The sequence below is a fragment of the Schistocerca nitens genome, chromosome 4 (assembly GCF_023898315.1).
Source record: "Schistocerca nitens isolate TAMUIC-IGC-003100 chromosome 4, iqSchNite1.1, whole genome shotgun sequence".
NCBI lineage: Eukaryota > Metazoa > Arthropoda > Insecta > Orthoptera > Acrididae > Schistocerca > Schistocerca nitens.
This window is the reverse complement of record NC_064617.1, coordinates 117,228,594-117,244,753: the sequence shown is the minus strand read 5'-3', so window position 1 is coordinate 117,244,753 and position 16,160 is coordinate 117,228,594. Positions and strand designations below refer to the sequence as shown.

General features: G+C 41.9%; 1 protein-coding gene across 1 annotated transcript in view; it reads right to left on the bottom strand.

Annotated features, from left to right (window-relative positions):
• Positions 1–16,160, bottom strand: part of LOC126251657 (lysophosphatidylcholine acyltransferase) — a 735,574-nt gene that overhangs the window by 491,272 nt on the left and 228,142 nt on the right. The window lies entirely within an intron of this gene.

Here is a 16,160-nt window from a genome sequence, read left to right as displayed (position 1 = left end):
TATGTCACCCCCTTAGGGTTGGAATCTCGAAAACTCTCTTCCTCGACGACGTCTGCAGTGCAAGATCCACACCGCCTCCAAATTTCAAGTTTCTATCGTTAGACGTTTGGGGTGGGCGATGGTGAGTGAGTCTTACTGCCTTTCATACACAGAGGTTACGAACGGGCTTTTCTCGGCTGCTTATACAATCCTCAGGGTGATTCATACTGGCCAACGAGCAAAAGTGGTGTAATTTTACGCATTTTTTCTTTCCTTTGTATGTTTGCCAACAGGCACGAGTGCATAGTTGCAAAAACTGGTCTACAAGCGTCGTTCAGTGAATGAAACTCCAAAAATTTTTTCCTTCTAGGAATAGTTGTTCTTAACACAATTTGGTGACGATATCATTTCTAAGAGCATGTGTTCCGTGTAGATAAAAACACTTTTCCTGTACTCGTAGCCACGTTTCCACTACATCAATTACGCTCTCATCATACTCAAACTGTGTTAAATGTAGAAAATCCGTAGAGGCCCTAACACACAGAAGACCGAGGGCGCCAGTCCTGGACTATGGGGCAGATGTCGCTCTCGTGTCTAACCAATTTGTTGCCTTCTGAGACTTGTACGTGGGCATACATTGTCGTGTTGGAGCAACATTTCTTTCGGATTCCTGTCAGATTTAAGAAATCGGAAACGGCTCCCGATTTCCTTCAGAGTCTTCGTATCCTTCTCACTATTAAGAATTGGTGCTTTTGGTAAGACATCCACGAGATTGGCACCATCAGTATCCCAAAACAATGTCATGAGTTTGTCAGCAGAGGCAACTGAACTGGATCTCCTGTTTTTGGTGACTGCGTGTGGAGGCACTCCAACGGCGGCCTTTTTGTTTCCAGTTCAAAGGCAACCATGTTTCGCCGGTAACGATTCGTGACATACTGGCCCGTCCATTGTCCTCAAATTGCTCCAACAGTTCGGAAGAAAAGGCTTTCCTTAGAGTCTTAGAGTTTTGGGCGCCTGTGAAGGTCTTGTTGAACACACTTTGAATTTACAAGAATCTGAATCATGGTTACCACCGGTACCTGTAGAGCTGTGATGTGCCAGATTGCCCGAATAATGGCATCTGAGAGATTCACCAATCGCGACCAGTGGCTGTGACAAAATGCCCTACCTGGAGCTCAGTTTCTGCACTTTCTGGTGCTTTAACCCTCTTTACTCATCATTCAACACCACTCCTATCAGCTCCATCGCACCACACACTGCACGCAACATTTACGTATGTTGACCACGGGTTTTACCGAGAACTCAATTACAGCTCGCTGCTCGTAAGGCGTTACTTGCGCAGACGCCATTTCGATGGCTCTCTACGGCTCTGCCATATGTCGGAATTTAGACCACCAGAATGACATTTTCATATGTACGAGGGCGTGCTGAAAAGTAACTCTTCCGAATTGTTTATTATCTGAAAACTCTCAGCTTTTAAATAAAACAAAACCTATTAACATTCTAAATCTTTCACTTATCACTTCCGGGCTGAGATGCCGTGGTCCATACATAAGACTCTCCCCTGACGTTTCGCCTTCGACTGCGGAAGGCATCCTCCGAGGGCAATCGGCGAACTACAACGAGAGCACGAGTGACCGCCGTATATATAAGCCATCCAGAGGGCGCCGCTGTCAATCACGTGACGTCGGCTGTGCTATGATCTGATATCGCCAACTTTCTGAATTGAAATTAATCGATTGTCACGCTGCTGCTGCTGCTGCTGCTGCTGCAATGTTGACATCCATATCTTATCCAGCTTAATGCTTTCATCTTTTCTGTCAAAATTATTGCAGTGTTTGGCAATTTCAATGGCCTCTCTGTACATTCGAGCATAATAATGCGACGTCTTTGCTACGACGGTCGTATCACTAAACTTTATTTCATGCACTGGAAGAGAGCAGAAAGTTGAAATAAGCAGTTCACATAATATGCAAAAAACTGGTGATTTCTCAAACTGAGGAACAATCAAGAATGGGGTGCCGCAAGGATCGGTCTTGGGTCCTCTGGTGTTCTTAATGTATATTAATGTCTTGTCATTCTATATTCACGAAGATGCAAAGCTGGTACTTTTTGCCGATGATACAAGTATAGCTATCACACCCAACAGACAAGAATTAGCTGATGAAATTGTAAACGTTTTTCAGAAAATCCTTAAATGGTTCTCTGCAAATGGGCTCTCATTAAAATTTGACAAAACACAGTATATACAGTTCCACACAGTAAATGGAATGACACCATTAATAAATATAGACTTCGATCAGAAATCGGCAGAATATTCAAAATTTCTGAGTGTATGCATTGATGAGGGGTTGAACTGGAAAAAACACACTGAAGATCTGCTGAAACGTTTGAGTTCAGCTACTTATGCTATTAGGGTCATTGCAAATTTTGGCGATATACATCTCAGTAAATTAGCTTACCACGCCTATTTTCATTCTCTGGTTTCCTATGGCATCATATTCTGGCGTAACTCATCATTGAGTAAAAGAGTGTTCACTTATGAAATTTGTTATTAACAATCCGAACGAATTCAAAAGTAATAGCAGTGTACACGTCTACAACACTAGGAGAAAGGATGATCTCCACTACTCAAGGTTAAATCTAACTTTGGCTCAGAAGGGGGTAAATTATGCTGCCAAAAAACTCTGTGGTCGCTTACCTAACAGCATCAAAAGTCTCACAGACAGCCATATAGCATTTAAAAGGATTTCTGAATGGCAACTCCTCCTACTCATTAGATGAATTTTTGGATATAGTAAGTGGGTAATTTCCTCACACCCTATCAAAAGAATACTATTAAGTGTCATGTAATACTTTGTGTAATGTAATACCTTGTACAGACACCTTTTATTAACATGACGCGTTCCACATCATTACGAAGTGTTGTATTCATGATCTATGGAAAAAGTACTAATCTAATCTAATAAAACGAACTAATATTTCGTGTGTTCTCGTTTGACGAGCCTTGTTCCAGAGCAAGCAAAGAACCTACCGTTATGGTACGGCCGGACGAAAGTAGTTTCGTCTGATCATAACGAAAACACTTAAAAAAAAATAGCTCCGTTACCTGCAATCATTACAGATTTATTCCTGTATTTCCGGGCATTGACAAAAGCAACGTTGCTGCCATGTCGAGTTTTTACAACCGCTGTCTGATTATCTTCATTACCCGTTGCCCTTCCGTTACGCTTTTATTAACAAAACACGGCTCTCACAAAAGCCACAGACTGATCATATCGATCATCCTCTTTCGCCTCGATAAAGTTGCGTCTCTTCGAACGCCCCCCCCCCCTCTCTCTCTCTCTCTCTCTCTCTCTCTCTCTCTCTCTCTCTCTCTCTCTCTCCTCCAACCCTCCCGTGTTTTCCTAACCAAGTAGGGCTGAGCGGAGAAGAAACAGCAGACAATCGTGACGACTGCAGAGCCTAGGTATTTTGCTGTACCTAAGAGCCAGGCAGGCATGCAGCGAACCCTAGCCTCGCAGACTCCTCTCTTTAAGCCCCCCAACCCCTCTTTTTCGCTGCTCGCAATAAAATCTCCCTGCACAATGGCGCTTCAGGAGTACCAACTTCTGGAGCGTGGCGGATCCCCCTCTTTTATCCCTCCCTTCAGATATAGCGGCTACTCCGGAACGCTACCGAAAGAGATGAGCGGGAGGAAGAGATGAGTTGACGCGCGGCAGAAATATAACTCAGCTTTTCCGGTAAACGGAACGACGATCTGTCCGAGGAGGGAGATTACTCCGCACTGCCGGTAGCGTCCTTCACTACGATTTGGACGATGGCAGCCATTTCTGGTACGAGTGTAACTGAACCTAGAACCTGTGATTAAAAACGTTGGGGCACTTAATAACAGACCTCAATATTGTAGCAGCCCAGTTACATGTATTTTTTAGTTTTCCCTTAAGATATTAATTCCAAATGTAATGTGGGAATAATGAGCTTCAAACGTTTGCTTACGAGGAGAGGTGGGATAGACAGTTTGAAACAAAATATACGGTGATATTGGTTAACATTCCAGGTATAACATCTTGCAGCGCTCAATTGCGAGTATCTGACGAAAAATATTTTTGGAATGTTCTTTGACACTCAGCACCATTAGAAAAGGTGTGTTACATAGTCCCGTTGCGTTGTGTGATGGACAGGTTAATAGCTTCACGGACAAGAGGTTGTGGATTCGAATCTCATCAGATGCAGTAATTTACATTTTTAGATGCAATCTTTAATTCCATTCCTTTGTCACATCATTATAATCATAATATCAAATTCTTCATTTGCCGTCATTTTCCTTCTTATCATTCTTTTTCCACTTGAAATCTTTGTTCATGTGTTTTTAATCAATTTTATATATTAATATCGATTTAACTTCCTTTGCTTTACCATCTTGTTTTTTCGTCCAGCTTATTAGGATCATTATACCTGTTTCTCATTTTGCTCGAAAATCGTTTTGCTTATAAATCCTCCTTTCATTTAAATCTTCATCTGCGTTATTTTGTCCATAATGCAATAGGAATTTAGGTTATATTTTAAATGTTTGTATGATGATTGCCATGCAAAAAGAACTGCACTGATAGATAGCAATTTTCAAATAACTGTGTACTATAACAGATAAATAAAATTAAATTCACATTCACAAAAATTCCGATTGCAAACAGAATGATACAAAGAAAAACATGAAAAAGTTCATAGAGTGATTAAAATGGTGTGACAAAGGAAATGAAAGAAAAGATTACATTTAAATCAATCATTCGTAAAGAAATAACGATCAAAGACATTTCAATATAGCTCAAAAAGTAAAATAAAAACTTACTGCACCTGACAATATTCGAACCCGCAACCTTCTGCATGTGTAGCTATTATTCCTCCCATTACATCACGCATCCAATCTATGTAATATAACCCATTTAACGCAATTGAGCAGCACGCAAAATTCCGAAATTTTTTTCGTCAGTTACCCGCAAACTAGTGCCCACCAGGGTGAAAGGCTGCAGGGCGTAACACCTCAGACCTTGAACAACATCACCGTATATTTGGTTTCAAAACGACTACCCCACCGATAGAGCCCTCTCCTTGTTAGTGATAGCAGAATGGCGGAAAGAGCAAATAATTTTTGTTAATTAATCAATTTGTGAAAATCTGTTGCAAGCAAAAACGTACGAGCAGCCATCCAGCTTCGAACCCTGGTGGATAGAATGCTCCAAGGACCAACGTAGATGCAGTGGAGGCGCGCAACAACGCAACAATCGCCGCGGAACAAAAGACAACGAGAAGCCCTTGTTTTCTGAAGACAGAACCCTAGGGTCGTCGTACTGTAATCACTGTGACTGAAGCACATATCACTGCACCAGGCCTTTGATGATTTAACCAGTTGATAGTTGGTGAATAACGCAACCAGCCACAAATACTTCTTTAATGTTTTATTTTACTGCCATAACCGGTTTCGAGCTACCATGCCCATCTTCAGATGGCTAACGTTTCTCGTAACATGGATGTTTTGGCAACAGCATGTCGTCTGCTCCACACTGCACAAGAATATATGAATATTTAGTTCCACTTTTTCAGTTGTTTCACTAATAAAAATAAACTAAAGTGCTTGCATTTTATATATATGTGATGCAAAATAGTTGAGTTCACTTACACACAGTCCAGTAGATGACGGTTTTGTTTTGTTGCGGTCCATGTAGTTTTCTAGCTCGATGTATGTGTTTTTTGAATGCCACCACGTTATTCAAGAAAGTATACATCGAGCTAGAAAACCACATGGACCACAACAACACGAACAGCCATCTAATGGAATGTATTTAAGTGAACACAACTTTTGCATCACATGTAAGATGCAAGCACTTCAGCGTATTTTTATTAATGAAACAACTGATGAAGTGCCATTAAATATTCAAGTATTCTTGTGCAGTGTGGAGCAGACATGCTGTTACCAAAACATTTATTAACGAGAAATGTTAGCCATCTAGTATTTTTACCTGGTTGCTTCATTCACCAACTATCATTAACGGCCACGTAATTCACAAGATCCAACATGGATAAAATAACGTAACTAATTCATTTTAGCGACAAAAATTTATAATACGAGGCGCACTGCCTGTAATTTTAGTCAAAAAGTAGAGTTGATTTTGTGGGTATCTGTAGATAATAATTTCTATTACCACGTCATCGTATGACAAATGTGTTTCATTTTCAGTCAGCTCACGTGATCCAGTTTTTAATTCCAGTGAGTGAAGCTGTGAGAACTACCTGCTCTTTTTTTATGATGTTGGGTTATTCCCACTGCGGAGTCAGACACGTATCCGAGAGTCCCATCCTGACTTCTAAGCTGGTAAATTAATAATTCAAGACCCCTAATAGAGGCGGTTTCCACTTTTAGCTCGGGTTTTAAATCTTATTCAGACTTACTAGAACAGAGAGCCGCCACAGTATATCATAAAATTATGAAGTCTCTTATACACACATCAAAAAAAGTTTTGCATCACCCCGGTTCCCAGAACGCCTGAAGACAGACGTTAACTGTGGATATTTTATCACAGAGACAGTCCCTTTAACTGTTCAGAGAAGTCACTAAACCCGCCCGAAGACGTAAACAACCATGCATGAGCAGCGCCTATAAGACGGAGGGGGTCCGACAGCCAATCAGTTCCAGTCGGTAGGAGGTACACGGCTCATGTTGTCTGTAGTTCAACAATGCCTAGAAGCGGTTCAATAGCGCCCGTAATATTACTTTGTGCCAGAAAGGGCTCTCAACAAGCGAATTGTCCAGGAGTCTCTCAGTGAACCAAAGCGATGTTTTTCGGACGTGGAGGATAGAGAGAGACAGGAACTGTCGATGACATGCCTCGCTCAGGCCGCCCAAGGGCTACTACTGCAGTGGATGACCTCTAACTACGGATTATGGCTCGGAGGAACCCTGACAGCAACGCCACCATGTTCAATAATGCTTTTCGTGCAACCACAGGACGTCGTGTTATGACTCAAACTGTGCGCAATAGGCTGAAACTCCACTCCCGACGTCCATGGCGAGGTCCATCTTTGCAACCACGACACCATGCAGTGCAATACAGACGGGCTCATCAACATGCCGAATGAACTGCTCAGGATTGGCATCACGTTCTCTTCACCGACGAGTGTCGCATATGCTTTCAACCAGACAATCGTCAGAGACGTGTTTCGAGGCAACCGGTGAGGCTGAACGCCTTAGACACACTGTCTAGCGAGCGCAGCAAGGTGTCGGTTCACTGCTGTTTTGGGGTGGTATTATGTGGGGTCGACGTACGCCGCTGGTGGTCATGGAAGGCGCCATAACAGCTGTACGATACGTGAATGCCATCCTCCGACCGATAGTGCAACCATATCGGCAGCACATTGGCGAGGGATTCGTCTCCTTGGACGACAATTCGCGCCCCCATTGTGCATATCTAGTGAATGACTTCCTTCAGGATAACGACATGACTCCACTAGGGGCCAGCATGTTCTCCAGACATGAACCCTATCGAACAGTTCTGGGATGGATTGAAAAGGGCTGTCTATGGACGACGCGACCCACCACCCACTCTGTGGGATCCAAGCCGAATCGCCGTTGAGGAGTGGGAAAATTTGGACCAACAGTGCCTTGATGAACTTGTGGATAGTATGCCACGACAAATACATGCATGCATCAATGCATGAGGACGTGCTACTGGGTATTAGAGGTATCGGTATATCCGGCAATCTGGACCACCACCTCTGAAGGTCTCGCTGTATGGTGGTACAACATGCAATGTGTGGTTTTCATGAGCAATAAAAAGAACAGAAATGACGTTTATGTTGATCTCTGTTTCAATTTTCTGTAGATCTTCCTGAACTCTCGGAACCGAGATGAAGCAAAATTTTTTATGATGTGTGAATTATTTTCATTCTGTATTAATGCTTTTATTACTTGACAAAGTGATGCAGTATACTTTATATACATCGTCATCAGATGCACCAATCGCAGCTTCAGCGAAACACTATAATGATCAGTGTATGATAATAATTATATAACCCTTTAACTAGTTGGATCGGGACATGTAGTCCAGAAGAAATCTTGTGTTTTGTTTGAATATCTGTGACACTGTAGCGCTTCAGGTCTCACGATGAGTACCTTTTAGACAGCGTGTCGTGAGCTGTTTAACGTATTGTTTGTAATATGGCATCACGTGTTCACTGATGTGAAAATTACCGCACTACCAGTTTAGTAAGTCATGGCTGCAATATACTAACGCGAATTCTTTACAGACGAATGGAAAAACTGGTAGAAGCCGACATCGGTGAAGATCAGTTTGGATTGTTGGAACACGTGAGGCAGTACGGACCCCACCACTTATCTTAGAAGATAGATTGAGCAAACAGTAAAGGAAACAAAAGAAAAATTCGGAGTAGGTATTAAAATCCAAGGAGAAGAAATAAAAACTTTGAGGTTCGCCGATGACATTGTAATTCTGTCGGAGACAGCAAAGGACTTGGAAGAGCAGTTGAATGGAATGGATAGTGTCTTGAAAGGAGGATTTAAGATGAAGATCGACAAAAGCAAAACGAGGATAAAGGAATGTACTCGAATTAAATCGGGTGATGCTGAGGGAATTAGATTAGGAAATGAGACACTTAAAGTAGTAAAGGAGTTTTGCTATTTGGGGAGCAAAGTAACTAATGATGGTCGAAGTAGAGAGGACTGGCAATGGCAAGGAAAGCATTTCTGAAGAAGAGAAATTTGTTAACATCGAGTATAGATTTAAGTGTCAGGAAGTCGTTTCTGAAACTGTTCGTATGGAGTGTAGCCATGTATGGAAGTGAAACGTGGACGACACATAGTTTGGACAAGAAGAGAATAGAAGCTTTCGAAATGTGGTGCTACAGAAGAATGCTGAATATTAGATGGGTAGATCACATAACTAATGAGGAAGTATTGAATAGAATTAGGGAGAAGAGAAGTTTGTGGCACAACTTGACCAGAAGAAGGGATCGGTTGGTACGACATGTTCTGAGGCATCAAGGGATCATCAATTTAGTATTGGAGGGCAGCGTGGAGGGTAAAAGTCGTAGAGGGAGACCAAGAGATGAATACACCAAGCAGATTCAGAAGGATGTAGGTTGCAGTAGGTACTGGGAGATGAAGAAGCTTGCACAGGATAGAGTAGCATGGAGAGCTGCATCAAACCAGTCTCAGGACTGAAGACCACAAGGAAACTGGGAATACAGCTAGGCTGTCGTCAAGTGGATTAACAGTTGTGGGGCGCTGGAGATTTGAATCGAACGGGGGAACGTGTTCGGATGGCCGAAGCGGCCGCCTACAGCGGAAAATCCGGGTTCCACTCCCGGTCCAGCTCAAATTTTCAGCTCGCCTTTGGGTTCGCCCGATGCCTGCCAGGATTATCGTCATACCTTCATCAAAGCCTGGAAACCTAAAAGAACGTTGAACAGTTGTTTTTGACAAGTGTCATGAAGCCCTATGTCCAGGAGAACAAATTTATTGTTAATTCTCTTGTGGGGAGGACAAACAAATTCACAATTATAGGTTGAGATTTTTCAAGGTGGAGATGGATTGCCATCGTGCAGTATTTCAAAGATTTCCTTCAAGTGAAGTCCGCTAGTACAACCACCCGATGTCCACTATCTTCTTCAGGTAAAGAATTTGTTCAAGAAGTTTCAAATTAACTCCTATTTCATAGGGAGAGAATAAAAAAATCACATTTCGAGAGGACTGTATCAGAATACTTTCCATTATTCTCCGTCTCCAACTATGCTCGTCAATATTGGGCTAAATGATGCTTTGTACGTAGTTTGCCAACAAAATGAGCAATGATACAAGATGTATACTAATTATGCTGGACCAATGAATGCAAAATTGTTTGCGTGCGGCGAATTCATATTGTGGTGAACGGCATATACCGACTGCGAGAATCGGACTTCCGTGCTACGAACGTATCTCTGTCTTACCAAAGATTTTCCTTTAGGGACTCTTTGTGAAGAAAATGGAGAGAGCGGATGTGTGAGAGGAGGGGAGAGATCGTATTGTTGTGAGACGCCATTACGGTATACAGTAAATGTTGTACAAAGTAAAATCCAATGACTAACATCAAGTATTCAAGGTGTGTATATCTCCATACCGAAATTAGTTAATTTATCACATATATTACGAGACGTAGATCGCTGGGAGGTGAAGTTTGGAACGATAGTGCGAACTTGGATTTTCCACTCTCGTAATTTGTCGAGAGATTATCTCATAATTAATAAACTTTAATTTGCTATAATTGTTGGACATATCCAGACCCATCAAACAACATAGCACACAGTTGTGCCGAACAATCTGCGTAGCGAGTAAAGATTTTAGAGATTTCAGGTGGAGAATGTAACGACGAGGAATTTTCCGCGAGATCGCTGCTGCGGAATACACCTCTTGTTCTCTTGTGGTATTTAAAACGAAATAGGATAGAGTAGCATGGAGAGCTGCATCGAACCAGTCTCAGGACTGAAGACCACAACAACAACAACGAAGTTATGTCTTGGAGGCGACCACAGATCGGAATACGTCGGCTCGACGGATCTAGGAAGCTCTCCTAGGCTGTCCAGCAGCGCAAAAACTGGAAATACGGATGCCAACGGTCGTCTGGTAGCAGGTGTGGACTAATATTAACAACCCATTCCTGCCGTCGGACATCAGTTCGTTGTGGTACCGAGTCGTCAGTGATACCTTTCCAACTAAGCAGCGTCTAGCAGACATTCACCTCAGCCAGACGAACGAGTACACCCAGTGTGGAGCTGCCGACACCAGAGACCACCGTATTGTGTGCCGCTACGTGTGGGGAGTATGGGACTTGTGCCGATTGATGGTGGGGCTTATCAACCATACTGCACCTTCCAGTGTGGCACCAATGTGGATTCTCTTTCCTGACTTTAAGCTGCAACGAAGAACGAAGTGCAACGCCGTGGCCTGGCTACTGGGACACACTGCCTACACCATTTTTGAGTTACAACTCAGTGACGCCGCGCAGTACATGGCCTACCTATGGGAATGTCATCAACGATTGCACCGTTCACCGAAGTACAGCAAACATTTTGTCAACACTATCAGTTGCGTTACTGTACGGATATCAGAGGACGCTCAAGTTACAGTGAATACTCTCGCTAGAAGTATCCCTTTTGTTTCTCTTTTCTCATTAGAGATTTCCATTTTCTCTTAGTTTCTTACATGATACACTTATTTCAGTTTCGTTTACACTTCCCAACTCATACTGACTTTTTTTTAGAATTGTTACTAAAAAGCTCTCTGTGAATAACTTGTCACACATTTCAATTGTTCTCTGTTTAGTTCTGTTTCTTAAACGATTTCGATTATGTAAAGTATTGACCAGCTATTCACAATTACATTTTTCTGTTCATGTATTGTTGTAACGATGTTATGATCAAAAATAAATAATTTTTTTAAAAAAAATGACACGCTGGGACCTGCGAGCCACATTCATCCCTTCATGCCTGACGTCTTCCCTGACTGCGACATCATATTTCAGCAGTACAACTGTCCGTGTCTCGGAGCCAGTTCCATGCTACAGTGGTTTCAGGAGTATTATAGTGACCCCACGTTGGTGTCTCGGCGACGAAATTCGCCTGACGTAAATGCCAAGGAACCCATCTGGGTTCCATAGGTTCAACAGCTCAAAACACGCTAACAGGCACTGATCGTGAGTTTACTAACATTCGAACAAAATAAAGGACATAATTCCCTGGGGTCGAAATGACCGCACCAAACTAGTTACGGAGGTATTAATAAACAAACAGGTTCCAGTATTGTGACCTTCCGGGAGGGTTTAAATTTCGACTGCTTAAAACCTTATTATTAACGATTTTCTGCGCATTTTAAGAGTGCAGATACACCATTTGTACTGGTAAAAAAAGTTCTATCGTACCACATCTCGTAATATGCGGTATTTTTCCTCTTTCCTTCGTCAAAGGAGTACATTTTATATTGTCTTTACATCTCGATGGAGTGACATCTATAAATCATCTTGGAACATAAGTTCTTTTAGGTACCATGTTGTTAATATTCGTCACATATTTACGTTATATAGCAAAATTTCGTATTTTTTGACAGTTGTAAAAGGACAGAATCGTTCCCACGATGCTTTATGCCTGCAAGTAAATTGTATCTTAGGCATAGATATTTTTTGACAGAGAGATCTACATCTACATCCATACTCGGCAAGCCACCTGACGGTGTGTGGCGAAGGGCATCTTGAGTACCTCTATCGGTTATCCCTTCTATTCCAGTCTCGTATTGTTCGCGGAAAGAAAGATTGTCGGTATGCTTCTACGTGGGCTCTAATCTCTCTGATTTTATCTTCATGGTCTCTTCGCGAGATATACGTAGTGAAGGTATATTCTTGAAACTTCAACAAAAGCCCGTACCGAGCTCTTGCAGAGCCTTCCACTGGAGTTTATCTATCATCTCCGTAACGCTTTCGCGATTACTACTAAATGATCCTGTAACGAAGCGCGTTGCTCTCCGTTGGATCTTCTCTAGTTCTTCTATCAACCCTATCTGATACGGATCCCACACTGGTGAGCAGTATTCAAGCAGTGAGCGAACAAGCGTACTGTAACCTACTTCCTTTGATTTCGGATTGCATTTCCTTAGGATTCTTCCATCTGGCATCTGCTTTACCGACGATTAATTTTATATGGTCATTACATTTTATATCACTCCTAATGCGTACTCCCAGATAATTTATGGAATTAACTGCTTCCAGTTTCTGACCTGCTATATTGTAGCTAAATGATAAGGGATCTAGCTTTCTATGTATTCGCAGCACATTACACTTCTCTACATTGAGATTCAATTGCCATTCCCTGCACCATGCATCAATTCGTTGCAGATCCTCCTGCATTTCAGTACGATTTTCTATTGTTACAACCTTTCGATATACTACAGCAAAAAGCCTGTATTATGTAGGTAGGTCATCTTAATTTGATCTATTGTTTTTTGTTGATCATGTTGTGTTCATTCTTTTTCTTATTCTATTATGTAACTAAAGTTTTTCAGATGATTTTTATGTCTATAGTCATTCTGTTGGTTTAGGATGTCATTCGGATATCTCCTTGTGTGTACGTGAAGTCCTAGTCCTTCCAAAATGTCTATGGGTTGACATTTCGATAACCTAAGTAGAGTTTTCAAGGCGTTTTCGATTGTGTTCACTTGGTGTTTTTTATTTTGTAAGTGTAGGTAAAAACTTGACTGGTCGCTTTCACAATCTCTCGTGTGTTCCTTAAATCTGATGAACACGATACGATTACCAAAAAAACAATAGACGATCTGAAGATTGCAAGTCTACTTAATGCAAAATATTGAGATAGCTGGAAAGTTTGCACGCTAAAGACCAATAAAATAATATAATAATAATGCTCCATATCTGTGACTACTTAAGATACAATTTACTAGTACACATAAAACATCATTGGAACAATCAATCAAGGAATAATACGAAATTTCCTTGTATCAAGCCTACAGTCTACCACCAGTCTTACCTACGACTGTGCTTTTGTGATCATTGTAATTCACACAACTACAGTTACAGGTATTTGTATGAGTGGACTGCTTGTAATTGTAAATCATGTATACTGTAGTTACAGGAAATTACAGTTTTTTTGTTTTGTGAAGTGGATACCTTAATACTTTTATTTTAATTATTGGGGTATTCATTGGCAACCTACTTGCAGAACTTGTGAAAACACTTATACTAGCCATACAGGTTCAAGTTTTCCGTAAAAAATGTAAATATATGGCACCGTTGTTGCCGGAAAAGGTGTTCTTCCTCCGCACACACTCGTCCCTTTCCTTACGGCTGTATGTGTATTTGCGGAGTGCCAGCGAGTGTAATGCATAGTGTGTTGTTATGTTTGTGTTGGATGATGATTATGATGATGTGCCGGCACATACCCTACTCCTCCGTGCTTAACATCTGAAGGACTAATCACCAAAAACCGTGACACACGCCCTCAGTTCATGCAGCACTGCAGAGAGGTTTGGAGTACAATCCAGAACATTGATGCAAAGATTGTTTCAAAATGGTTCAAATGGCTCTGAGTACTCTGGGACTTAACTTCGGAGGTCACCAGTCCCCTAGAACTTAGAACTACTTAAACCGAACTAACCTAAGGACATCACACACATCCATGCCCGAGGCAGGATTTGAACCGCGCGGTTCCGGACTGAAGCGCCTAGAAGCGCTCGGCCACTCCGGCCGGCTGCAAAGATCGGTGGTCAGGGAAGTTACGCCACTACTTTCCCTCCAGCTGGGAAAATAAAGGCAGTGAAAATTTCTTCGAACACCAGTATTCGAAACGGCTTACCTCCCAATCGACCGTCACCACACAGGAATGTGATAGCGACCATGGTTGCGGAGGCGTGGGCGTGCTAGTCTGCCAATAATTCAGACTGATTTTTAATAATTTCAAACATATTTCGTATACTTTGAAAGGGTCCTTGAGGTCTCCTTTCATTATCGTTTTATTTGCTTTCCAGTGATGCAGACACCTCTGGCATGCATGAGTGAACGAATGTGGGTGTGTGTCGTTTTGCTTTCGGTGGGTTGGTCTGCTGCAGAGAAACAGCGGTAGTCGTACAGAATGGCCAACCCTTGTAGTTTTCAGGTAGACAAAGAGGTTTATTCCCTCTGTGTGAATGTTACCGGTGTAGGTTGGTGGCGGAAGCCTCATCTCTGGGTTTTCCTGGCCACTGGGTCGCGTGGGAGACGTTGGAGCGTGTGAGAGGGTCAGTCTTTTTCCAGGTCACCGAGGGCCTGCAGGCGAAGTCTCTTCGAAGAAGGGCGAGTTCATTTAACCGCGTGCCGCGTTATCTCATAGCGAGAGGGGAGCTGTTAGTGTTCGGCCTCGCGTTTTATCTTATAAAGATTGATTTGCTGGGTCGCAGCAAGGAATGCAAGGCTTTTGCAAACTTTCAGTTTGATCCCTAATGCAGACTTCATTTTGATACGTAAGATGAATGTAGCACAAAGGTGTTGCATATGTTGAAGCGACCACGGTTCAGTGAGAATTTTTGTGTGCCTGCAACTACACTTTTCCGAATCTTGGCAATTTTTCCTTCTTTGTGAATTTCCTTTGTCGCATTACTTTACGTTCAGTGAGAAGCATCCACGTGGGTTAATATTAGAGTTTGTTGGCCCTCTGCCATTATCCGTTGCCTATTCAAATGCGTCCTCTGTAAAATATTAATTGTTCGTGGCTGCGTGGTTTGATGTTACTAAAATTTAGCCACAGCAGGTAGAAAGTGTGGCTCCACGAACCACGTGGGCACACGAGTCTGTTGTGAAACGTATAGCGTTTCACAAGCAATTGTACTTAGTTACCAGGCAACAGCAGTTCTATAGATGCATTACTTCAATGTTTTAAGGAATAAATAATTTTGCCTCCAATCTTATCCAATGTACTGATGTTACGTCTCCTTTACCTACGCCATTTACCTTTTAATTTTCCTTGTTAGCCCATCCATAGCGTTTCCATGTGCATAGATCCAATAATTAGTGTCCTTTTTTTATTTAAAACAAATGCTCTGGAATAGATCATGTTATCAGGAATGTTGCTGCAAGCTGCACTTATGCGCAGTGTTCGCGCACTGAACAATGCCTCGATAATATTAATAATTACATCTCATTCTTTATCAGTGACTTTACCATGAATGTTCTTTTGTGGGTTTTTCTTATGAATAAAGTAAGTAATTTTCCGACTCAGCGCAACCTCTTATTTGTCGTGTGGCTGGAGTTGGTGGCGACCCAATCTTTTACGTTCATTTCAGTGTCCGATAGCATTTTCTTATTCAAAGTGCGCGTGGCTCTTTTAGCCATCAGGATACATTCAAAGTGCGCTTCACGCTTCTTACACATAGCGATATTTTATTCACGCTACTCACAACTTTATGTTTGAACGTACTGCATAACAAGCACACTTGAAACAACCTGAACTTAATGTTGATAACTATTGGAAATACTGTAACCAAAAAATACTTAAACAGCCATCACCACAGATACATGGAGGTATTTCTGTCACACTAAATATCTTTGTGAAAATTACCGAACTATCAGTTTAATAAGTCACAGCTGCAAAACACT